This window comes from Cyanistes caeruleus, chromosome 4 (genome assembly GCF_971803275.1).
Source record: "Cyanistes caeruleus chromosome 4, bCyaCae1.hap1.1, whole genome shotgun sequence".
NCBI lineage: Eukaryota > Metazoa > Chordata > Aves > Passeriformes > Paridae > Cyanistes > Cyanistes caeruleus.
The window spans coordinates 23,462,911-23,490,781 of NC_141704.1; the positions used below are offsets into that span (position 1 = coordinate 23,462,911).

General features: G+C 36.2%; 1 long non-coding RNA gene across 1 annotated transcript in view; it reads right to left on the reverse strand.

Moving 5' to 3' along the window:
- The window catches only part of LOC147653481 (uncharacterized), a 100,195-nt gene that overhangs the window by 36,242 nt on the left and 36,082 nt on the right, over window positions 1-27,871 (reverse strand). Inside the window, exon 2 of the long non-coding RNA XR_015286249.1 lies at window positions 20,484-20,556. This is a non-coding gene — a long non-coding RNA (uncharacterized LOC147653481). The remainder of the gene's footprint in view (window positions 1-20,483; window positions 20,557-27,871) is intronic.

Here is a 27,871-nt window from a genome sequence, read left to right on the forward strand (position 1 = left end):
TTCATCATGGAAGAGAGAAGCCTTTGGGGTGACCTATTGTGGCCTTCCAGCACCGGATAGGAGCCTACAGGAAGGATGGAGAGAAGCTATTTACAAGAGCATGTAGTAACAGAACAAGGGGCAATGGCTTTAAATTGAAAGTGAGTAGCTTTGTATTAGACATTTGGAAGACATTTCATTACTGTGAGGGTGGTCAGGTGATGGAAAAATTTAGCAGAGAACTTGTGGATGCCCCATCCCTGAAATACTCAAGTCCAGGCTGGATGGGGCTCTGAGCAACATCTGGTCTAGTGGAAGGGGTATGTGTTCATGGCAGGAGGGTTGGAACTAAATGATCTTTAAGGTATCTTCCAACCCAAGCCATTCTATTATTCTATGTTTACCTATAGGAATTCCTAAATGTTGTGTCATGTTGTATAGGGGTTGAAATGTCTCTATAGGCATCAAAGCTCTTCTCTGACTTCCACAGGCCTTGCTATACTATGATCAATACATAAAATAAAAAATTCAAGCAGGCAAGATACCTAGAAGTATATCTGGGAGCGCAAAGGATTATGTGGTGAGAACAGGTCAGATCCACAGTTCCATCAATGTTTGACAAATGAAGGATATGCTTTCTTAGTAGGGTTAGATGAATTCTTTTTTTAACATTTTGAATATTTGCTGTCCGTTTGCTGCAAGTGCTTAATGTATGAATTAAATGTCACAAGGAATATTCTGTATCCTATTAAGACACTAAACTTTTGCTTTGTATTCAGGTCCATATATATGCTGCCATTTATGATAGTTTGTTTTGTACTCAATTTGAAAGGTTTCAATGGGCTTTCTTCTTTAAGAATTATGTTCTGTAAATATGAAACTGAATTTCTAATTAGAAAATTTATCAAACAGAAAGAAAAGACAAAGGATTTGACACTTGATGATTAAATATACCCATCTCAGGACTGAAAGAGGGGTTCAGAAGATAATTGTTGTTCATTTAAAAATGGCCTGAAGAAGTAACATAAAATGTACTCTAATTAACTTTGCCAGTTAGTGAAGCTATACATTTTTCACTTGAAAATACTTGTATTTCTTCTGTTCCAAAAATGCCCATAATTAAACATTAATTCAATTTTAATTGTGTCCCTAGTGAACACTCCTATGCCATTTTGTCTTTTAAAACTTTGGCTAGTTTTTGTACAAGCAAAAGTACTTGTACTGAAAATCAGCCAGAGGCATGATGTTGTCTTTGATTGACAGCTACACTAGTAACTCTTTTAATAAGATGGCAATGATATGGTTGGTATAGATAATTTTTCTCAGTGTGGGTGACAGCCTCAGGCACAAGTAGTCTAAATCAATGCTTGAAACCCTATGCTTTTAAGTAATCCCAGAGGTACAGCTAATCCAACACTTCCCTAATCAGGCTATTACATATCAAATGTTCTGAAGTATCTGTCCAGCAACAAAGGAGAGGTAAGAACTGACATAATAAAGTGTAAGTGATTTGAGTTATTTTGTGTGTGTGCTTGAAAAAGAAGTTTTGTTGCAGTAATTAATTAGATGATGATAAGTGTTTCCTGTGTATGCATATGAGCAGTGCCCACAGTGCTGCTTCAAAAGAAGGCCCTATGCAGGAAATTTAAAAAGTAGAAAGTGTGGAGCTGAGGATCTAGTTTATAATCATGAAGAAGACAGTCTGAGACTGATGGAGATGAGTTGCAAAGAGCTTTGGAAATAAAATAGAAAAACATTGCTATACAGCCAGGAAAAGGGAAAATTTGCCTGTTTTGGTAAGCAGCCAGGTTTCTTCCTTGGACCCTTTTACAGTAACAATAAATCAGCTATTTCAGCAATAGACTTTCCTGCTGCTCTAAGTAATTTCCATAGCAAAATGATATTGCCTGCATAATCCATGGTGTCCCTCTAGGCTCTCTGGTTTTGCAAAAGGCTTTTGTGTGGTAAGGTTTTGGTAGCAAAAGCGTTAAAGTGGTGGCTTCAGTGAGAAGCTACCAAAAGCTCAGTGTTTGATAGAGCCAGAACCAGACAGTGGCAAGATGAACCTGACACTGGACAAAGCCAAGTTTGTCAGCAGTGGTGGATGTGATCCCTTCAGCCTCTGGGATAACATATTTAAGATGGAGAAAAGGTTTTTGTGCAGGAGAAAATTGCAGGCTGAGAAGAGAGAACTGAGAATATGCACGGGGGGCAACTCTTCAGATACCCAGATCAGTGAACAAGGAGGAGAAGGAGGTGCTCCAGGTGACAGAGCAGAGATTCCCTTGCAGCCCATGAGGAAGATCATCATGAGGCAGCTGTGTCCCTGCAGCCCATTAGGTCTGGTGGAGCAGAGACACACCTGCAGCACGCAGGGGACATCACACCATGTCACAAAATGAGTGAGGCTTTGCAACTGATACAATAAAAACACAACTCTCTTTCCTGGGACAAAAACAATTTTTTTATAAGTGTATTGGTTTAATGTAACATTAATGGTTCAATTCTTTAATCAAATAAATTGCTCTTCTCCATGCAAACAAACAGGTATACTGAAGTCAAATAAAATATTTCAGCATTCTGTGAGAAAAACACCTAAATTTCATCAGAAACTATGCTTGATATACAGCAATGGTAACAGTACCAAAGAAATGCAAACTGCTGACAAAATCAAAGCAACGCAACTTACGAAGCCAAATGTTAATTTTCATCTTAGTTTTATGGTGGGATAGTTATTTACCTAGTTTTATTGTGTGATGCTCTACCTAAGTATTACCCCTGCACAAACACACAGCTCTTTCCAGTTGATAGAAAGACTCATAGTGATGAGAAAGAACTTCACATCAGATAGGTAGGCCACAACCCAGTAAGGCTTTTAAGAACTTCTAAATGTTAGGCATATGTCTAGATTGCTTTAATAAATAAGAGTTGAGTTAATCATGTATGAAAGTAGTTTTGTTATTGAAACACTTAATGTGAACATGCTGAAGACTTCTGAACAGAATGACTTAAATTTTGGTTATGAAGAATGTAAATTCATTAATTAATAAATTTATTTTAACTTTATTTCATTGTGTCAATGCATATATTTTTTTCATTACCAAGTCAGTAGAGTTCCACCTTGCAATGTTTCGTTCAGCCTATGGATATCAAAGATGCATCATATATGGTACCACCATTTCTCTTCCAGCAGTGCATGGTCTGATTCCTTAACCAAGTTGATTTTTTTGTATTAAAAAGTTTAGCTCAATTTTTTCTCTTAGAAAATTTAATTCTGCTTGACTACATTAATTTTAAAGTATGTGTGTGCATACATGCACAGTTCAGTGCCTAATAACTGTATTATGTGGCCAGGAACCTCTCAGTGTTTCTGTAACTATTCCTTGCTTCTTGATACTTATCACAAGGCAACAAAAATTCAGCTACCTCTGAAAACAGGGCTTCTGTGCTTTAACATACTTTACTTCATTTGGAAAAAAAAGATTAAAAAGTTCAATTTCATCAATAAAATTCCAAGGAAATAAAAAGAGAAAGATAGTAAGAAAAAACTTCCTGTGAAGGCTGTATTTTTTTTGTCTTTCTAATAACAATTTTCAGACCATTAATTAATAACAAAGGACATAAACGCCTAGATAATTCCAAGAGACAATGCATTTTAAAAGGTCTTCTGACACCTATAATACATAATTCTAATTGTTGCACAGGGTGATATTTTGGGTTTTGCTTTAAGTTCACTCTCCTTATTTCTCTAGGCTGGATATACCTTTTGTTCTGTTATAAAAGTTACAGGTTTTTCTTCATAAAGGTAATATGAACTGTGTCCTATGTCTCTGTTTTCTCCAACATTTTAATGTGCGGTACTACAGCTGTGTGTCAAAAAAATCAAGAATTAAGAGTCAACAGAGCTCAAACACAAATGCAGCTCAAAAAGAATGTGTTCTTTTTAAAATATTCCTTTTCTACAGCAGCATGAATCTGAGGACAATCAAACTTTGCAGAGTATTAAAATAGATGAGTAACTATTTTACATGACAGAGAGAGAGAGTATCAAGCCTCATCTGGGAACTTTAAATGGACAATGAATCTATGATCCCTTATACCAATGTGATACTTCTGGATCCATGGATGGTGATGTCTTCTGCTTGATCTCATTCTGTCTCACTTTTTTTTTCTTCTCTTTCTATCTTTCTACCTCACGCTTACTGTTAAATAAAATCTGCATTTTTTACTTTGGCATATGGTCTAATTTGCACCTTAATTTGTGCAGAGGCATCTCTCAGTAATCAGACCTTAACAATATCCTTTGGCTTTTCACATTGAATTATGCTACACAATCTTCAATTAAGAACTCACTGCAGCCAAGTCATGAATTTGCATTTTCCACCTCTCTATTGACTCTGTTCTCATTTGGTTTTTTTGATCATTGGGAAACAGCAGCAATTCATGGTTCTGTGTCTGCTACACTATAGAAATAGCATAATGGAAAGCAAAGGAGATTAGATGAAGTGCAGAAATTAATCACATGAAATTGGTGGATTAGGTTTTCTGACGTAGTTAACTTCTCTGCTCCAATTCCATTGAAACCACTTAGGTGAAGGTAGCTGAGACTAGAACCCTTTCAAGGAAACACAGGAATTAGTCTGCAGACAGCAAACCCCTAGACTGCTTTGATATGCTATGTTCAATGGGTACACATATATTCATATATGAAGATTTATTTTTCTAAAGAGGAAGTCTGTGTACATAATATCAATGCTAAACTATGTACAGTACAGTGAAAAAAAAAGCTGTATAAAAAATTTATTTTCTAATGACAACTTTTAGTCATTACTGTGTATGAAAAATTCCTAATGAATTGAGTAACATCAGCTTTAATAAATATTATGTTTCCTTGCAGAATAAGAGCAGGCTTCATTCTTGGGAAGAATATAATATTTACAGTACTTTTCAGATTCTTGAACCAGACTTTGACTACTTGAAAAGACTAAAAATTGAGCAAAAATTATAAAATTATGTTGTTTCCACAACTGAATGCTGCTCATTTCCTGTTGTTTGCAAATGATAAGAACACTTTATTTTGTGGAAAGATTTTTTTTTCTGAATATTGCCTTACCTGTAATCCATTTTCAATGGTTTGATATTTTTTTCTGATGTATTTTGGGATTGTTATAATACCTTCTCTAATTATATGTAAAATATGCACTGATGGTAATACTCTATAAATTACTGATTTATGAATAATAAAGCAGCAAAGGAATAGGCAAAGCTATGAAGCTACATTCTGTGTATATACTGACCAAGATGTCAATTCACATACCCTGTTACTCTGCTTTAAAACTCTAAATGGGTAGAAATAGGTTCCAGTATGCTGAACTGAAGCAGAATTGTTTCTGACTTGATCATCCTAATCTTGAAGTTTAACTGTTCATTTTAAGTTTGAATCATGTTACGATGCTCTTTTTGCTTTTCCAATGCCAAATATCATATGTGCTTTGAAAAGCAACTGTTTAAAAGACAGCACATACTCTGGGATGAATATATTTATTCTATTTTCAATGCAGAGCTCTGATTACACAAAAGCAGTGCAAAAATTACAAGCTGAAAATAACAAGTTTTCATTCACTTTTAGTAGTATTTATTATATATTAGGTCTGTGTAAGTATTAGGTGTGTTTCATTTTGATGCATCTCAGAGATGCACAGCTCTTATGTGGATGATACAAAATGCCTCCTCAGAGCTCCTTGGGATTTTGAAAGATTAGGGTTATGTTATAGTCATGTGACAACCCAAAAAGTAATTTTGATTCTGTTGTAAAGTTTTATATTCGTTCAGCTGATGCATTACACTGATAAATCCCATTTTTATTGTATGTTATATTGTGGTGTTCTGTTGTAAAGACTTTATTGAAGTCCTCTATTTGTTTTGGCTTGATGGATCGAAAAATTGTTTGAGTTGTACAGGTCTGTTCACTTAACATGTATTCATTTAAATGGGCAAATAAGATACAAGGGTTGTGTAATGAGATGGAAAATTGCTAACCATATATTAGGTAATTACTATGAGTTTTGTCCAAATCAATTTTGGCAGAAAATAATAAATCTAGAAAATGGACTTGGAACCTACATTTCAGGTTGGTAATCAGTAGGTCACTCTTGTGAAAATATTTTCCTATTTGTTCTTGTTTAATGGGGAAAGAAGCCATTTAATAGCAATTTCATAGTGAGATACAAGAGTCCTATAAAAAGGGATATGCATCTGAGCTAAAACTTCCCTCAGACACAGAGTCTTGTCTTCTGTCTTTTTTTTCCCATTGAATATTGAGATTTTCCTGATCATCTCCTAAAATAAGTAGACTCCATAATCACCAAAAAAAAGGAAGGACAGAAGCAGAACTTCTACATGTGATTAGGAGACAAGAATGACAGATCAAGCCTGGATTTACTAGAGAAGACTTGGGTCATATTTTCCCCAGCCTTGCTGTGGTCTCTCCCAGTGTGGCTCTCCCTCAGTGCTCCAGGCCAGAGTCCGTGGCAGAAGGAAGTTTGATCTCTCTCCCAGAAGACATATGTTGGCAGCAAAGTGACAAGGGAGAGTCAGAGGAGTCATGAAGACATTTGAGCCTTCCCTTTCCTGATGCCCCACTGGAGGCCATTATCACACTGAGAAATCTCATTCTCACCATCCTTTAGGATTGCAGTCACCATGTTTTATACATATCTATGTTTTTTACAATTTCGTGTCCTTCTACCTTGGGTTTACCACAACCCAAAATTCAAAAATGTCTACTTAGAATTTCCATGCAGTCATTAATTTACCTGTCCTCTACTATGGCCTGTTTACATCAGAATTCTTGTTTTGTCGGCAAAAATGCACTGACTTGGTACATGTTACAATGTATGGACAGTTTTTTATGTTATCAAGTACTAAGCACAATAACCAGAACAATGCAGAATTAACAGTTTGTTCAATCACACACTGTGACAACATGCTGTAGTCCTATAATCCTGCTTTTTTTAAGACAAGAAAGTCCTGCACTACATCTGCAGGATACAAGAGCTACTGTAAAGCAAACAGGAAGAGTTACAGCAGTAATTACTTGCTACATAATTATTACCTACACCTGAGCAAGGTCAGGGTCTATTCTTACTACTGCCCAAAGCTTTGGTGTTATTAGCACATTGCCCCATGGCTTACTCTGAGAAGCTCTGAGGGTTTGTGCAAATAACAGTCTATTTTGTGCAAGTGACAGGTGCATTATTTATGGACCAATATAGTTAATTTACTGTTAGGCCTCTGACAGCTGAGTTAAGCTGAGTGTGGACAGATGCCTGCATTTGCCCAAAACCCTATTAAAGCCTCTAAAGTTTCAAGGAAGCACAAGACTCGGAGGAAATGCAGCTCACTCCAAGCTTGGGGATGTAGTATGGTCTCACAATTACATTTAAATAGAATTAGTTTTCTGTGCTTCTATTTTAAGAATTTTTTTTATCATAACACTTCTTGAAGTCAAAACAAAATGTGTCTTTTTCTCATTCTAACTTTCAGAGTGACTTTGCAAAAATTCTCTTTTCTTAAAAAATCATACCTTCTAAACATCTCAATTCCTTATGCAAATTGAATTGGACAGTAAGGTCAGTTAAAATAGCAGTGAAATAACGTTATTTAAAAATAAATCCCCATCATGTATCAGAACTATCCATTAGGGAACATAAGTGAGATAAAAATTTATGTTTACCAGCTTACAGCTTCTGACTGTTTATTTTAATTCTGTTCATATGCCACTGATTATCTGCAGTGGATTTAATATTCTGCAATAGCAGATTTTATGTGATCTCTCTGGTCCTTTTTGTCTTGCTTTCCATTTAATACTCCATGTTATTATTTGGTTGCATGAAGCTTGAGCTTGGCTATTACTCTTTTGTTTCATTTCTGCCGCCAGAGTAGTTCCGATCAATACATCTTGTAAAATATTAGCTCATACAATGCAGTACATTTAACAAAACTTTTTCTCAGCTGTTCTGATAACTTTCATTTCAAATACAAAAAACTATAAACCTATCTACACCTCACTTCTGGCTTTTTAGTATATTTTGCACACTATTAAATATAAAATACATATGAACAGTTAGTTCATCCTTGAAGAAGCACATAGAGTTTTAAGGTTTTTAATACTACTGTATACATTTATATTTCAAGATATTTTCAGTTCCAACATGAAGTGTACAAGATAATGGGGCAGAGCTAACAGGATGATTTAGCACTTACCTCTAGCTACAGAATTTTTCCATCAATAAAAGGGCAATAATATAAAAGAGAGTTGCGTCAGTCTCACTTTCTGGGGACTCTACAGGGTTACAAGCTTTTATAATGTATATAATAGAGTTCACATTTCTATTACTGAAATTATTATCCCATAAAACCACACCAGGGTGTCTTTCTAATGATACTTTTATGTAAAATGTTTGATTCAACAACAAGACCTATTCACACCATTAAAACTATTTATGCACAGTTTAACGAACAATTGTTCCTCTATACAGTCAGTAACCTAATCATTTTAATCTTAATAAACCACAGAGAAAACTCACAGGCAGTTATTATATACTGTGTGGGCTGCTTTCCATTCACTTTGGAGATTTCTGTAATAAAGCTCTGCCTGGAAGCAGAGAAGTTGTCCACCCCTAAAGGCTACAGGCTAGAGAGTCTCATATTTGTCAGTAAGAAAAATTCTTATTTGCCTTCAAATAAAGTCAAACTGAGTATTTATCAAAATCAGAACTATTAAAGTAAAATACACGAAAGTGTGAAAATAGTAACTTAGGAAACTATCACTAATTTTGCTCAAGGAAGTTGTCTTCTCTTCTGAAGTACACCTTCACCAAATTGTAAAGATCATTTGTGACTTTTCAGATTTCTGACTACCTGCAAGTTGGTTTTCACATTAATTTTAAAAATATATAAAATACTTGGATGTTAAAAATGGCATGTTTACAGTTCCAATTAACAGTTTATGGTATATCTGAGATATCATAAAGATTCTGGTTTTGGTTTTAAATATTTTTCCTAAACATATTTCAGAAAAATACTTATCAGCAGAGAAAACAAAAGGAAATAATGTTTAAACACATACAGTCAAACTTTACCTCTAGAAATCAGCTTCTGAGTAAGCTTTACCCAAATGAATCCTCTGTGTTCTGTTTATAATAGAACAAAATGTTTATTGATTAGAGAGTTGTTTGGTCAAACAGAAAATATCTTGTATTGTGAACAGGGGATTAATGACGCCCGTTTTCTTATGGATTTCCATCCTACACGCTATGTTACATGGCAGTTCTGTAATCTGCATCCTCAGTAACTTCACATCAGTCTTCTTCAGTGTTTGTTGTTTCCTCTTAGACACACACCCTCTAACTACTGCAGCAGCAATTCTCTTCCCTGAGTGTGCCTGGCCTTGCAGCTCAGTGAGAGGTGATGCCAGCACACAAGCATGCTGACCAGCCCATGAGGTTTTGCATATCTGGCTGAAGAGCAGCTGTAATTTGTTGGGATGGCCCGAATGAGCACTAACATTGCAGCCTTTCTGCTGGGTATTTTCAGCTCTCCCATCTATGTCTTCTACTCAGTGCGTGGTTTTCACCATGCCTGTAGGAAGCCATTATGTTCTAGATCTCTAGATCTCTGTACAGTTTTTTGAAATTGCTTCTTGCTTAAAAACAAGTCCCACAGAAACCAGAATATGATGTGTAATTTCAATTTCTCTTGCACCCTGATATCTCCAGTTCCTCTGGTGTTTGCTTGCATGCAGAGACAGCGGGCACAGGGGAGGACAGCTTCTGAGCTGGTCTGGTTTGCATTACTGGAGCTCCTCTCTGCAGAGGTTCCCAGGACCAATGAAAGCCTCTTCTGCATGCTGAGCTGTTCTTTCCCCTCAGCTCAAGGATACTGTGGATATGAGTTTCATTACCCTTCCTTTCAGCACGAGTAGTCCTTCACACCTATGCTAAGCCATTTACCTATCTTACTGTAATACTACTGGAAAAATATATTTGCATTGAATGGCTTTGAAATTACTACACAAGCCACAGACCAGCGAAGAATCCTGTTCCTTCGTAACTAAATGTAACTGGGAGAATCATCATTAGTCTGCTTGCCATGGTGCTGCTTGTAGATACTCTTCAGTGACGACTCACCACTAAGCCAGCTTTCATAATCAGGAAGCGGAACTCATTGCTTGGTTCCTACCGGTTTGTATAGCTCCATTGCCTCATGTTTTCCATTTCTTATTTTGGAATGCTCTTCTAACTGTATACTAAATTATGCAAGTGTTTATCACCCTCAGAAAACACATATTTTTAAAAATATATTTTCTAGAGTGTGTTCCAAAAATGTAATTTTCATGGAGACTGAAATATTTAGGGCATCAGCAAAGCAGTATTGAAAATTTTCTCTCTAGGGTCAGAGTGAAAATCTAGTCTTATTATTAAAACACTTTGCTCAAAATAGAGACTTATAGCTTTGCCATAAGGTATTTTGGTAACTCATACTATTTTCCATGCTCATACTTACAGAGGAATGGAAGAAAATAATGTTTCTTATTCACATTCTCACCCCACCTCTGATTTAAAGTCATTCTGTGCAAATATTATACCTAGTTATGGAGCTGATAATAATAAGAATATCAATAGTATTGGCATGGTCATAGCTTGCACTTTCTGCTCATTCATTGTGCTGTTTCAAGCATGAGAATTTTTACCTATAATATCATCTCTACTGTAGTTCCAGCAGGAAGTCCAAGCACTCCCTCAAGCTACAGTGTTATAGAGCATTCCATAAAGCTGCATTTGTATTTATGTTTGGTGTTAGCAAATAGATGAGATTAAACAGATGGCACACAAGTGCATAGCACAGTTTTGGTCTTTGTAGGATAAATTAAAAACTTCTGCAGAGTGCCCAGGGTTTCTTTTCTGTACATCTTTGCATGAAGCACTTCTATTATAAATCTTAACTGCTAATTTTGCAAATCAGCACTAAAATGCTGGATAAAGCTGTGAGGACTTAAAGAATAAAGTTGCATGTGTCAAAACAGCTTCCCCATAAGATAAACCACCACAACAGAATTTCAGATAAGCACAAACAGCACAGCAGGAAGGATTTAACTCCAGACCTAACAAAAGTGAAGGTTTGGAATGAGCCCACCAGAAAAATTGAACTCTGCAGACTGGGGGAAAGAATACCACTGCTTACACCCATGCCAACCTAAGCTGTGGGAACTTCGGTGACCACCCTGTGAATATCCAGGACCTGGCCTGTATAAAAGTGGTACCTCCAGAAGAACAACTTGGGAACTGCCACCCCAGAGAAGACCAGGGTAAAGAAAGACCAACAGGACACTGCAGGAATCCACATGGTGGCGATATCTTTTGCTTAACCCCTGTCACTCATGCATTCTCTTTCTCCCTCTCCACAGCCCATTCCTATTTCTTCCTATCTCTCTATGTCACATTTACCGTTAAATAAATCTGTACTATTGATTTCAGCATATGGTCTCATTTGCACCTTAATTTAGGCAGAGTCACCTATTATAATGGGATCTTAACAGGGCTGAACTCATGGTTTTCTGAAGATATATCAGTGGTAATCATTTTGAAAAATAAAAGCTGTTATATAATATCCATGGAAGAGAAGTTAGAGCTAGATGATTTTTAAGTTTCCTTCTAACCCTAGCCATTCTGTGGTCCCATGATTCTATGAATATAAGAATTTATATATTGAACAGCTTATCTGCATAAAACAAAATGTCATTTCTATCTGTACCGTTTGTTTACTGTTTGAATTGTTTTGTTTACTGTTTGAACATTTTCATGTGTGTTCAAAATCCAAATTCAACATCCCGAGTTACCTGAAGTTTATATTTCAAGGCTGTCACATTTCTGATGGGAACTAATGTTAACTCAATTCAGAGAAATAAAGTTTTAATGCAGAAATTTGCTATATTCTGAAACCAGACTATGTACAGACCAGTTTAATTAAACTTTGTGAAAGATGATGAGATTAATTTATAAAGGTGTCAAGAATGACAGAAATGACTAAGAGCCGAAATGCTAAGCAGGATTATGCTTTTCAAGTCAATATATATAACTGGTTGTACTGTTACGAATGTGGGTTGTACTGCTGAATGGTATTGCATTATGTATGTCATTATGTATTGTATTATGTACAATTCTGTCAGAAAAGGATCTGCAATTTTTCCCTTAATTATATATGTACCTGAATACAAAAAAATGAGCAAATAATTATATGTTATCCATGTTCCTTTATTAGCATGTGTCTTTCAGCAGATCAAGGAACTTCATCAGTCATGGTTTGCTTGCACTTAAGCGGCCTTCCTCAGCAGCACTGGTGTGGTTGATTGAATACTTATTTTAAAATTTTTAATATGCTGGTTTGCTCTGGGAGATAGCAACTGGCTGTTCCTTTTAAGGTCAAGAAGCTGACTTTGCATAATCTGCAGGCTGAACAATGAATCTAATTTCATGGATTTTTATTTATTACAAACATATTTGTATTAAGTTCTGCTAAGTGAATTTAGCCTGTACTAAAGATACTAGCCTGTGAGTCCTGGATTGCAATACCTCATATACACACAAGGGCTGGCAGCAGTTCTTAACTTCTTGTTAAGATCCCATTATAATAGGTGACTCTGCCTAAATTAAGGTGCAAATGAGACCATATGCTGAAATCAATAGTACAGATTTATTTAACGGTAAATGTGACATAGAGAGATAGGAAGAAATAGGAATGGGCTGTGGAGAGGGAGAAAGAGAATGCATGAGTGACAGGGGTTAAGCAAAAGGTATCGCCACCATGTGGATTCCTGCAGTGTCCTGTTGGTCTTTCTTCTGGTCTTCTCTGGGGTGGCAGTTCCCAAGTTGTTCTTCTGGAGGTACCACTTTTATACAGGCCAGGTCCTGGATATTCACAGGGTGGTCACCGAAGTTCCCACAGCTTAGGTTGGCATGGGTGTAAGCAGTGGTATTCTTTCCCCCAGTCTGCAGAGTTCAATTTTTCTGGTGTGCTCATTCCAAACCTTCACTTTTGTTAGGTCTGGAGTTAAATCCTTCCTGCTGTGCTGTTTGTGCTTATCTGAAATTCTGTTGTGGTGGTTTATCTTATGGGGAAGCTGTTTTGACACATGCAATTGCATTCTTTAATCCCACACAAGCCCTGACCTGAGATTAAAGTTAATGGCAACAAGCTCCCCACCTAAAGCAAACTTTCATAGTCTCACGTCATTAAAATCCACTCTTCACTGATTTTACATTTATTTAATGCCCAGCACTAATGAACTACCTGCAACACTAGGCTGAAAGTCAAATGACATACTGTGCTTGGAAGGACAACACAGTAAGACCTCCAAACACATTTCCCAGTCCAATAGCTTCAGACATATACTTTTCAAGTTAAACCAAATTTTTAATAGGTGTTCCATTCTTTAGTAGGACATTTAATTGAACAGCTGGACACTATATGGTTGCTATCATCATATTTCACCATAACTCATTTCCACCAGTCCTAGATTATCTATAAAACATGAAGAAAAGACGAAGCTCTCAAAAAATCCAACCTGAAAGACCTGTAGGTAAAATAACAGCAAAATATTCCATAACCTCTAAGTGAGACTAAAATCATGATTTTCTTAATCAACAAGAGTACAAGAAAAAAATGTGTCACTTTTTATACTAAATGATAGCACAAAGAAACTGTTAGATCCAAGAAATATTAATGAACACTCATGGTAATTAGTCATCATAATAATACCTCTCTCTTCTGCATTGTATCTGTCTGAAGGGCAGGAACTTAAAAGCAGATGCACGTAAGGTGAAAAAGATAATGTAACAAGACTGTTAGGGGAAAAAAAATAAACCCCACAAAAGCTTAGGATAAAAATCCAGGAGGAGGCATGTAGGAGGAGGTTAATAAAGACCAAAAAAATCAACAGAAATCTCATAGCTAGAACCTACAGCCCACACTGTTCTATTGTCACAAGCACCCAGTGCAATGTCAGAAATAATATTCATATCTTAGTGTTTTGGGGAAAGTGTGTGTGTGAACTTATGAATATATGTAACACATATCTATGCATTTTGTATTTGTGTTCACAGAAATGTAGCAGTCTAAATCAAATCAATTCAAATGACACTTGTAAAAAAAACTATCAGAAAAAGATAAAAGGAGATGAAAAATCCTGCCATTAATGCATTTTGAGTTTTTTCCTGGTGCTTGTACTTTTTATAGTCAGTAGATGTTCAAAAAACTGCCAGATAAACAAATGCCCTCTGAAATTTCATGGAAATACAGCATAAGATAATGGGACACTGCAGATATAATTGCTTCATGACTGCAACTCTGAAGAATTTAGAACTTGGCTTCTTATTTTAGCCTCTTAACAGTATTAGATTCTAGCACAAGCTAAAAATATCTTGTAGGTACTGATGATGTCACTTCTTTTGTATTCCTGGTAGAGCTGGAACTGTATAAAAGCTGAGGGATTACTGTGTCATTTGAAATCAAAATTATTACACTTGAATTTCTGCAACTGTAGGTTCTCACAGGACTACTGGCCTCCAGGCTTATGGAAATGAAACACTGCTGCTAGCCAGAAGAGATTAGTAAACATATTGCTTGTGCTTCTGGAAAACTATCACTGGGTACTCTCCCAAAAGAAGTTCTGCTTTGTATTTTAAGTAGCAGCTGCTCAGCATGCTAAAATATCCTGTACAGATTTATTCTGTTTTGCTTTCCATAGAGTTCTTTTCATCTCAATGACCAAAAAGAGTGGGACAGAAGTGAAAATTTGACATTAATCTGAGTGGTTGCTGGCACTTTCCAGGGCAGAAAACAGCCCTACAAGAATTAGGTTATATTTAAGAAATTACTTGCTTTATCACTTCTCCCATATCCATATGCACACATATGCTTTCTCACTTTGTCCCACTGAAAACACACATATGTACACAAACAGAATCACAGAATTACAGAATGTGTTAGGGAAGGGGCCACAGCAGATCACCTGGTCCAACCTTCCTCCTCTAGCAGGAGTCATCCTAGAGTACACAGCATAGGATTCTGTCCAGACAGTTCTTGAATATCTCTGGTGAGGGAAATGCTGTGGCAATCTGTTCCAGTGCTCAGTCACCCAAACAGTAAGGAAGTTCTTCCTCATATTTAGTTGAAATTTCCTGTGCATTACCTTCTGCCCATTTGTCCTGTTAGCCTCGCCAAAAAGAGCCTGGCTCCATCCTCTTGACACCTGTCCTTCAGACACTGAGGTTGCCTCTCACTTGTCTCTTCTTGAGGTTGAACAGGCACAGCTCCATCAGCCTTTTCTTGTAAGGCAGATGATCCAGTGCCCTCATCACCTTTGTCATCTTCCACTGGACCCACTCCAGGAGCTCCATTTCTCTCTTGCACTGAGTCCAGAACTGGACACAGCACTCCAGATGTGCCATACCACAAATGTATGATAAAGTAGAGGGGAAGGATCACATTCCTCAAACTGCTAGTCCTTCCTAATGCACTACAGGCACTGGCCTTCTTAGCCACAAGAGCACTGCTGACTCATGGACAGCTTGGAACTTGCTGGGAGGCATCTGCCCCTTCATCAAGTCATTGATGAATAAGTTAAACAATACTCAGCCCAGTATTGAACCTTGGGAACATCACAGGCCTCCAGCTAGACCCTGTGCCATTGATAAAGACCTTCTGGGCTCTCCCATTCAACCAGTTCTCAATGAACCTCATTATCCACGCTTCCAGTCCCCAACTCCTGAATTTTCTTATGAGTATGTAGTGAGACAGGCTTGAAAGACTTGAAGAAATCAAGGCAGACAATATCCACTGCTCCCCCCGTCCTCCATCCAGGTAGCTGTTAAATCACAGAAGGCAAGCAAGTTGGTTAAGCATGATTTACCTTTCGTGAATCCATGCTGACTGCTCCTGAACACCTTCTTGTCATCCATGTGGATAGAGATGGCCTCCACAATTCCAGGAGCTGTGAGGCTAAATGTGCAGATCTGACAATGGCATATAATCATCTGGGAACAGTTAGACGGCTTCCAAACTGGAGAGATATTGGAAACCCTCCTACCTGTTTCCAGAGGACAGCCATAGGGTTTTAAAGGATTTCTTCTGAAAAGATTTTTGGAACATGATTCATGACTAAGCTGCTTACTAAACAACTGCACATCCCATGTAAAAAGCATGAAAACAAGATAGTCCAAAGTATTACTCCCTCCTCATGCCAGACTTTAGGTTACAGTCCTACAGAAAGATTTGAAGAAAATGACTGCAAACATCAACTCAGAATACAAAGGAAATAATAACTTCTCACTCATTTTTTTTTTCCTTTGCTCTATTCACCATTTTATAATATATTCCTATGTTTGAACAGACTAGGAAAAGTTTCTGCTATATTTGACAAGTACCTTTCCAGTGGGGCTAAAATGAACTGTGATTTACCTTTATTTTCTGCACATATCTCACACAGACTATGGGTCTGGATAAGTTGTAACAGTAAGTAATTGAAGAGAATAGTGAAGTGTGCTTTGATTCTTAAGGGAAAAAATCCCTCTCCATTTAGGAAGGTACACCTGAGAAATATGTTGGCAATGCTGCTTGTGTATGAGAAGACTGGTGACCATGAATGAAGAAACAAGATAAAAAAAACAAAACAGCAAATGTATGTGATACAATCAAATGATCATTTAAGAACTTTAAAAGTCAAAGGATGCACTTTAGGATGGGACTTTTAAATAAAATTTCTTTTTAATTAAGAAGTTTTCATCTCTAACATCCATCTGCTAAAGACAAAATATTAGAATGTGGGAAGGAGAAATCGAGACAGAACAGAACTGTGGATAAAGATGAGGAAAGATGAGAGATGTGTGAGATTTCAGACTTCTTGATAAGAGTTATACAGGAAAACTAAATTAAAAGGTAAAAAGCCAAAGATGACAAATCCAGAAAAGAAATATTTTGAGTTGAGAATGAAAACAATTGAGTTGAGGAGGCAACTGAAAACGCTCCTCTCATACAAGAAAATTTGAAGATTAATTTCACTAACATAGGTTTATGAAAGCTAGAGATGAAGGTGTTAAGCACAAATAAACATAGAAGTTGCTACAAGATTTAAATTGTGAAACTGTCCCCTTGACCTGCTATGGCAAAATAGCTGGAGAGTAGAAGAAAGAAAGCCATGCTATCCTAATTTCATGTATGAACAGAAAAGATTAGACACAGAGAAACAAGTTGTTTTGAGAAATTTATCCTGCAGACCATGTTTTGTGGAGGATGTAAATAGAGACAAAATTAATCTGAGTCCAGAAAACACTGGTTTGCCATTACTTCAGAAACAGAAACCATGTCTCTAGATGACATGTCTCTATCATATGCATTACACATAGCTCCTGGGTCTTCAGATGCTTCATCTAAAAATATCTTTGGCCCTTTATTTACATAAATATAATGAAAAATATGCAAACAACAATGAACTTTAAGAAGCTTATGAAGTCAAATAACAGGAAATTCCATTAATGTTAATAGGTTAAATTGGATTAAAAGTTCATTAGTAGTAACCAAGAATCACTACCTGAGAAACAGAGCAAGTGAACATAGACCACTTTTTTCTGCAAAAGTATAACTTCCTCTAAAATTATTCCATATATCCTTGACGTTGAGGAAGCAGTCTAAATTACTTGCACCTAACACTTTCACTTATACAGATAAAAAGTACAGAAAGCTCTAACAAAAGCATAGATTAAATTCTTCAAAGCCAGTCATACATCTCTGTTGAATTTTCAGGAAGAGCCCTGGATGAACACTTCTTTAAATGGGCATTGGTACATTAGTGTATATAGAAATAGGGATTTCTTAGAAACATTTACATGTATTTTTATTTTCCATTGAAATTAACTATATTTATTGTCAAATATTTTCTTTGAAAATATTCCAAATGGTATTTTGCAGCTATATTTTGGTAGCTGAGATATAAATAAGCTCTGTGCAAAACGTAATAGTCTTCTTTTCTCCTTCCTCCAAATCTGGTAGCTGGGGAGTTAATAGCTCTTGGAAAAAAACAAACTCCATTATGCCAAATTTTATAACACTCTTGCAGCAAAAATGACTTTTTATGTCAGAAGTGTTAGGGAAATGGCATGGTCTCAAACATTACTCATGGCACCAGTAAATTACAGAAATAAATGCTGTCATCTGCTATCCTAATCCTCCAGTTCGCTGTCATTTTAGAAGGAGAAATTATCATTATACAGTATCCAAATAGCATGAATATTATAAGAAAAAATTGATTAGGTTTTCTTATTTACGTGCTGTGAAGATGTGATGGCAGACAACTAGAGCAGATGGATGCGTCTCATTACAAAACTAGCAGTTTCTTGGAAGTTCAAAGTACAAATTTGTTTAAAAGGGGAATAAAATGGAAAGGAATGCAATATATAACATTAAGATTCAGTCCCCATGATAAACAGCTTAGAGAAAAAGAAACTAAATTAGGTATAGAATTATTTGGCCTCATCAGTCCATAAGTAGTTTGGGGTGCAAGTTTCTTACATCTCCTCATAACAAATATAATTCAGTTATACATATCTTCAATACGAACACAACAAAATGTGTGTCAGGGGAAGAAAATAGTCCATTTTCCACTTTTAAACCATATGCATAATCCTAGACATAGGAATAATTGCAGAATTATAATTTCAGTAATTGCTCACTACTGTGAAAGATATCTCAGAGGTAGTAAAGTATCAAGAAGATGATGTGTTGGGCACAGTATTTACAGAATCACAGAATATTCTGAGTTAGAAGGGCCCCACAATGATCATTGAATCCAAGTCGTCAGTGAATTGCCCATACAGGGATTGAAAACACAACCTTGGTGTTATTAGCACCATGCTTTATCTTGAAGCCTAATGACATGTTTTTCCTAAAGGTTTTCTCTTTGTGTTATACAGACAGCCTAAACTTGTTAGATTTGCAGCAAAATCTCCCAGGAAGCTGGAACAAGTTTTATTGTAAAATAAAACAAAACAAAGAAACAAACAAAAACAACCACAAATAAATTCTCTGGTAACATGTATATAACTTGGACTTTTAACTACTTTCTCAGTTTTCTTCTGCAGCATGTACCAGCATGAAGGACATTTATAAGTACTTTCTTCATATTTTTTTCTTCAATTTTTTTTTATCAGAGGACATTTTTCTCTCTGAAAAAAAACAGTTCAACAAAACACCCTCTAACTTATAAGTAATTGTGTGCTAGTCAACAGTACCAGCTTTGAAAGAAAAAAAAAAAAAAAAAAAAAAGAAAGATAATGTGGAATAATTTAATTTCAGGGTGTAATCCTGACAGGAACTTTGCAAGTATGGATCTTTCTTGATATTGTATATTTTGGACTTGTCATTAACATTCTGTTGCCAAAAATAATAGGTTATTAAACTATCTGTATCAAAATTATTCTCTTACTATTTTGCATGCTTCCCAGATCTTTAAACAAATCCTGTGGATGTTTGGACTTTACATTTTTTATTATATTTTTTTCTTGTATTATTAGTTTGAAAAGCTGTTTTAATTATAATACTTATTATGATGAAATGGAGTTGGTTTAGTCTGTTAGGAAGAAGGGCTGTTGTGTAATTACAGATGCATGTGTGAACTTTTCCTTGAACCATGCAATTCTTGCACTCTAATTAGGTCTCCATATCTAATTTGCATAATTTTTTAATATTCTAATGGAATGGAATATTCTGTTCTCAGGACTGGTGAACAGTTCATTAATAGCACTAAAGGAATTAGAAATTCATTGTGAAGATAGCTCTCACTAGCGCTAGTCCTTCTGCTGCATTACAACTAGTCTGTTCTGTTGAACATGAAGTTTTGTTCTCTCTGGCCTCTTGCTTCTGAATATTCAAGCTGCTTATCAACAACAAATTTACCAGCTCAGCTTCTCAAATCATTTACAGTGTTAGAAATATTCTAGCACTCAGCTGAATGAGATATGGAAAAGTGTGATGAGTGAAGGATGTTTAGAGGTCTATGGGCTATTTTTAGTTCATCTCCACATTGACATATTATTTCCTGAAGCTTTCTCTTATCTATGTCCTTACATTGAATTCCTTACCACGGTATCTCTGGGTTTCTGTTTCTTTGGGCATTATTAAAAATGAGAGAAGTCCTGATCTAGGCAATTCTAACCTGCAGGCACAGAAATTGATATCTGTACCTTGTACCCTTGCCCAGAAAGAGGAGGTCCCGAGGGCAGAATGAAACAGGAGAGATGTGGTGGGCATTTTAAGCACATGGCAGAGTGGCAGCAGTGTGACTTAGCTTAAATTAACCTCCAGGGTTTCTTCCTTCAGTCTTTCCCTTCCTATTAAGGATTGCCCCATTCTTTTAGCACCTGACAGATTTTTTTTTTGTTTTCTAATCTTACCTGAAGTTGCCATTTTTGTCTGAATTCTGACAGTGAAGGTTCATGTCTCCTTTCAATTACAAATATCATTTTCCTGGAACATAGAAGCAAATCATCAAAGCTGTTAAATCCAGTACTCTGATATTTCATGTAGTCTAGATGCTGAGACAGTTAAACTAGTTATCTAACACTTGAGAAAGGAAATTTTGTATACAAATGAATTAACCAAGCCTTTTGCTCATTACAATATCATATTTAGAAACGTCCAAATTCTTTTTTACTAAACTCTCTCCACCAGAACACAACCTCATGTGTCTGTTCCCAGGTGTTATTTGCCCTTCTCATTACACTATAAATATCTTGATACTTCTAGATTTCTATGGAAGAGGCCTTTTACAATGCATTTTTTTTTAATTTATTTTTTTACTTATAATAGTAAAGCCAGATGGGTGCTGTATATCAGAGATATACAGGACTAGAGTAGTGGTCGTCCTGCTGTTTTCAGCACTGGTGAGGTTGCACCTCAAATCCTGTGTTCAGTTTTGGGCTCCTCACTACAAGGACATTGAGGGGCTGGAGCACATCCAGAGAAGGGCAATGAAGCTGGTGGAGGGGTTGAAGCACAAGCCTGATGAGGAGTGGCTGAGGTAGCCAGGTTTGTTTATCCTGGAGAAAAGGAGGTTTATGGGAAACCTTTTTGCTCTTGGCAATTACTTGAAAGGCAGTCGTAGCCAGGTGGAGATCAGCCTCTTGTCCCAGGTAACGAGTGACAGGATAAGAGGAAGAGGCTTCAAATTGTGCCAGGGGAGGTTTAGATTAGATATGAAGTAAAATTTCTTCATTGAGAGGGTGGTCAAGCATTGGAACAGGCTGCTGAAGGAAGTGGTAGAGTAACAATCCCTGGGAGTTTTCAGACAACATGCAGATGGGGCACTTAGGCTTAATGGTGGACTTTGCAGCATTGGAAAAAACTGTTTGGACTTGATCATGTTAGAAGTCTTTTCCAGCCTTAATGATTCTATGAATAATGGCCTCAAGTAAAATTGCGTAACTCGGTCTAAAGTTCTTAACACCTATGGAATCATACCCTTCAGCAAGGGAAAATTATCTTTCAGTCTTACAACACTGTGGAAACTCATCCTGCATTGCTGTAGAAGAGGACTGATTATGTGTATGAATATGATAACATTATTGAAATGTTGGATGCTTAGATATTTTTATGGACTCTTAAGCTGCTTTATTTCGGTACTTTACTATTTTACAGTGATGGTGATGAGCATTATTACCACTTTTTAAGACTGTGCTATACCTTTAATATATTTAAACAGTACATACATTATCGAAGACCACCAATGCAACCAAAGTCAATGAGGAATCCTTGTTAATCTCAGTGATTTGGGGTCACACCGGGACAGAATTACATTTTCATATACATGCTTTCCAAACTGAAGTAAGACTTCTTCTCAATGGTCTTGCTTCACGGCTCCTAAGCACAATAATTTGCAAAGAATGGCTATACTTATGGAAGGAAATTAAACTAGTTATTACCTCTGGTAAGTACTTTCTATTTCACACAGCTTCAAAAACGTAGTGTCCATTAAAACCTTCTATTATGAACCTGACAATTAAATACTTTGCAACTAATGTTTACAATTTATTCATCATGAGGTTGATGCAAATTTGCCTTTGTTTCCATTAATGCTCTTTGATGGTAAGGCAGGTCTATTGTCTGCATATATCTGACCAAATTAAAATCTAAATTACTCCATGGTGTTCTCCAATTTCAGTTGTTTGGTGAAGCAGATTATTTATATGTGGATTTGAAATGGTAATAAAATAATTTAAGTGAACCAAAATCATAGGAAGGGAATGCATTCTGAGACATTCAACCACAGAGAGATCTTGTGAATCTCTTAAAAACCTGTTATTGTTTGCAAACAGAAAAAAAATGCCATTGTATTAAAAGTATTGATAACATAAAATAGGTTCATTTCAATTATCTAATAATTTGAATGTCCTTAAGCCTTTCACATCTGTAGAGAGCTTTCCAGTAGTAGGCAGCCACTGGGAAAACAGCTTCTTTTGATGTAGGTACATGCATGCTAGAGAAAGCTCTTCATATAAATGAGAGAGGAAAAGAGACAGTCAGAGAAAAGAAGATAAAGGCTTATAAACCTGAGAAGAAATCTGAAAACATCTATGCAAAAAAGTCTTGGGAAGTTACATTAATTAATGTATAATTTTGAAAACTGAAAGTTTTCAATTATCAAAAGAAAATGTGTTTAGAAAGAGGTTGACATCTTGGAAAGAACAATAGGTCAATTTAAACCAGTTCCCTGTAGTCAAATCTTTTAATCATTTTCATAACTTCTCTGAAAATCCTCCTTAAACTAGTTCAACATAAAACTGTAATAACAACAAAGTGTTCAGAAAACTTATTTCTCAGCTTACTAGAAACCTTATTCTATTTCTCATCAGTCCCCATACGTTTTCCAGATAATATTTTTCTTTTTCATGAGCAGATGTCCTGCCTCCTTGGTGTTCGCCCAGGTGATCATTTAGCAGAAAAGACTCTGGGAATTTCAGCTTTCCAGTAGCTCCTCTCTCCAGGAAGCTGCTTCTCATCTCCCTTATTCCATGTATCATGTTTACAAGCCAGGAAGAAGTTGTGGTGCTGACAAGCAGAGAATGCTCTCATGCAAAGGAGAGAAAAGATGGGGCTTAGCACTTCTGCTCATGCCTTCTCCCTCCACCTCCCCACGGCATGACTTGTGTGAAAGGAGTCCTCAACAGGAATCACAAGTGGCCACCTACTTAATTTATATTTTTTTAACCTGTAAAGGTGAATAATGTCCTCTGGAAGTCTTCACTAGGCTAAACCGGCCTAGATATTTTAACCTGCTCAGAGCCTCTCCATTCCTCATCACCCTCTTTGTTCTCCAGAGGAACACTCATCAGCACCTGATGCTGCATTTAACATGTTCTGGGCATAGGAAGGACCCATCTTCTTTCATCAAAATATGACCACAGTGAGAGTGCCCTTTTGTATTATCCCATCCAAAACTAGACACTGAACATGGCCAATAATGTATTCCACATAATGAAAAGAGTTCCTTGTTTTTGGTATCCTTCAAAACAGGCTCATTGTCCAGTAAGTAATATTTTTAAAAACATTAATTGTTTTAATTGTTTAACATTACCCATGACCACAGTAACCCTAGATAAGCATTCAATATTTAAATAGCATGCAAATAATAAAATGCAACTTTCTCATTTTAATAATAATGTACATATCAGCCGTAGCCAAATTGCTATGACAGAACAACACTTCAAATTATATCCACTGTGAATTTTTGCTTTTGGATAGTGTATGAAATGGCAATGTATGTTTATAAATTGCTGGATCCAGGTGAGCTTCAAATTTCTATAGGTTGATCTCACATTAGTCCTTTGACCTGTACTTTTAATTTGGCATGAAACTACTGTAAGCTACATAGTGAAACTAATGAGGCTGTTGCAATTGTGCAGGGCAATAATCAACAGCTAATTTATTATTGAAGAGTGGATTAAATCTATGCAAGATCTGAATTGAGAAAAACTTTTTGTTTCAAAAAAACCATGTGATGTGTGTACACACATTTTCTCAGAAAATAAAAAAGGACTGTAAACAGTCATGACAAATTAAAAAGTGCTGGGATCATCAGTTATTTTAATCTAGTCTTTTGAAAATTAAAAATAACAATTTGGACATTAAGTGCAAAGAGACATTCAGAGTTGAAGTATAATCCACAGTAACAAACAGCAACAGAAAAACAGCAGCTAGTCATCTGTGTAGTGGCTTTTCACACACTAAAGCAGAGCCAGAGCCTTTCTCCCAAGCTGTGATTCCATGCACTGTAAAACAGCTGTCTGTCCTGATACCCCCATAGACTGACACAGGAAAAATATGCTGCAGTGCGACAGAGAAGCCAAAAGCCTCCTAGAAGACACACTCAGATGCATTCCCCAATGGCATGAGGAGAAGCATCAAAGTTAAAGGTTTGTGTTGAGATAACAGTTTAATAATTGAAATTAAAGTAAAATACAGTAATAATTGTAAATAATAACAATAGTGATAACCAAAAGGTAAAAAAACAACTGATGTACAATGCAAGTTTTCACCATCTGCTGACTGATGTCAGATCCCCCCCTTCCCAAAACCACATTAGCCCTCATTCTGGGTACCTTCCTCTAGTTTATATACAGGGCATGAAATTTTGTTGTGTGGAATATCCCTTTGGTCAGTTTAGGTCACCTGTCCCATCTGTGTTCCTTCACAGTTTGTTTTTTTTGCATACCACCTCACTGGAACAGAATGAGACAAGAAAAAAAATGTCCTTGACTTAAGATAAACACCACTTAGCAAATGTTGTCAACACCATTCTCATTCTTAATCCAAAACACAGCACTGTAACAGTTACTGAGAAGAAATTAACTCGACCCCAGCTGAAACAGGACAGTGATGATGAGCCCAAAGGTAAAAAGACTGGCTCCAGTTCCTTCTTTTACTGGTGTTTTACCAAAATATCTTTGTTCAGTAACATTTTAGTTAGCACATTATATGTGGCAGCTAGAAATATAATTTGATTCATTACAGTTATTTGACTCATCACTCAAAACTGTTGAGATCCATCTTTCTTCTTTCACAGGGCAGGAAAATGAATTGCTAGAAGTCTAAGTTCTTGTTATAAAAGTGCTGATTTATAAATTACCTTAGTGTCATATGATAGCATTTGAGGTAATGCATCTGGTAGTATCTACGTACACAAAACTATCCACATGGATTATTATAGGGCTGAATAAATTCTTTGATCCTTACTGTCCACATAAGCTATTAACTAGACATTTCTTTCTCTTGAATCTAGGTGCTATTCTAAATTGTTCTTCCCTGTCGTACTCCCTTGCTCCTACACACACTTTGTTCCTATCCATGGAAGCAGAGTGTAACAAGTAGATGTTGAGGAGCACATAGGCAGTGCTTTATCATCTTTAGGGACTACACCCATGAAGTCCAGTAATTGAATTCACACACTAATGCGCTCAAATACTCTCATGCAGTGCTTCTAAAAAGAGTGGTGACTCTCCTGGCTCCAGAGTTTCCAACTCATATGGCACACAATGTCTTTCACTTCTGAAGCGCTGTGTCGAGTAATCGTGTTCCCAAGCGCTTAATGAAAGGGGCAGACCAAGCTTCAGCTGAATGACAGGGGTTGTATCAGCTCAAAGGTGCAAGTCACTTAACATTCAGCATTTCAGCCCTATTCATTACTCTGAATAGTAATTCATCTAATAGTAGGCTCAGACTTCAAGGAAACTTTTGCAAAGTCCTATGTGCTCATTTCAATTTGCCTTTCAAAGCTAAGTTTCAAATTAAAATTAATGGTGCCAAAAGAGTATAAATGACTTACCCTCTTCATGCTTCCCCTCTGTGATCATCACCTACTGTGTACTGAGTGTACTGTACCTTTAAACTTAGTGGCCCCTGTAAATATATCTCCCTTTATGAGACCTAAGGTACAAGGTTGTTCAGCTACCAAGAGCGTTATATCAAAGTTAGTAATAAATAAATGATGTACAATACAGTTGGATATGTACAGTTTCAGAATGACTCCACTGCCTAACAATATCTGCACACCATGTTCACCTTCTCCTTCACAGTATCTGCATTCTGTTGCTATTGCAGTTAAATGCAAAATCACACAATTGAAGTAATTTTGCCCTTTGATCCCAAAACTATACTGACCAAATTTTTTTGTTTGGTTAGCACAGGTTTTTTCAAGCTTCATTTTTTTACAGTGTAGGTTAGAGGCTCTATTTAGTTACATATATTAACCATAGCACTTTAAAATGTATAATGAATAATTTCTTTTAAAGATTTTTTTAAATCTACCAGATGATGATGAAGTTTTACCCCAAGTAAACATATTCTCATTCTCTTGTAAATCTATACCTATATTTCTGTTCAAGACTGGAAAAGGGCAGCCTTACATCAGCCTTTTGAACTTGTGGAAAATAGCAAGATAGAATTACACATAAAGAGCAATTAAGTTCTCAGGTCTTAAATAATACTAATTAATTAAATCCTATTAAGCAATAAAGTTTTTCAGTATCTTTTATCTACACCAGAACAATGCAGAGGAGCTTTAGGAATCTCAATGTTGTCCCAAAAGCAGTTTCCTTTTTTATTACCACTTCACAACGTTAAGTGTGAAGTCTATGCTCATCATATTAAAAACCTGTTAGAGAGATAGCTAATTAAAAAAAAAATAAAAATAAAAAAATATCTTAACAAATAGATAAAGCTAGATATGACACCATCTGGTGAAGACTCTAGAGTACATGACAAGAAAAGAAAAATCATTGTGTTTCAGAGATTTTTTAAAATGTCTGGATTTGGTCCTGCTACTGCTACAACACCTAAACTGTAAAAGTGTAGCATACACTTATTTAGCCAGAGTAGTTTGCACTTGAGCCATGACTGTCAAAGAGCAGCATGTCTAACACAGAAAATGTGTTAGAGTAGCTGAGGGGGCCTGACTTATGTTTCAAGGGTAATTATTAAACCACAATGGTGCACATTATTTAGTTATTTAAACGAGATTATTACAGGCAAAAGGGTTAACATGCAAAAACAAAGGAGCTACACATCACCTGTAACTGGAATCACTGCCCATGTGAACAGCTCTCACATGTGTAGAGATTATTTCTGAAGCACAGACGATATGTAACAAGTTTATTCATTCAAAATGAACGTTAATTTAAACATGGTATTAATCTTAGACTTTTCTTGTTTATTTTCACTGAGCATTTGAATGAAATAGATGATCACAGCAGATTTGTTTTTACTGAAATGTTCATATACATGCTGTAAAGTGTATGTTCAGTCACACATATTTCATAAGATATTTTCCATTGTAATCATATGAATGACACAATGTAGCTATACTGAAATGAGGCAAACTTACAAACTACCTCAGACACAAAAGGTGAGTTTTTTGGTGACATAATTGTATTCCAACACTGATTGTCTGAAAAAGATTGAATTTAATTAGCCTCACCTTTCTGGTGTTAACTAGAGTGCACAGTAAATTTTTAAAGGATATCTGAGAAGTAATACAAAATTAAAAACATGGAATAGTAGTAAAACTACTTTCCAAGAAAGCCTGTAGCTTGCAGGAAGTCTATGTGTTATTTAGTATTAGACAGAGTGCTGGGGAAGAAATGAATCAGCCAAACAGCTTGCCTGTACAGATTTATAGACTACTTTTGAGTAATATGTGGTTTGTTCTCTTTCTCTTTGCCAAGCATTATCTAACAGAGCTAAGTTTTCCTAATTAAAGATATAATCCTTTAACTGTGACATCTATATT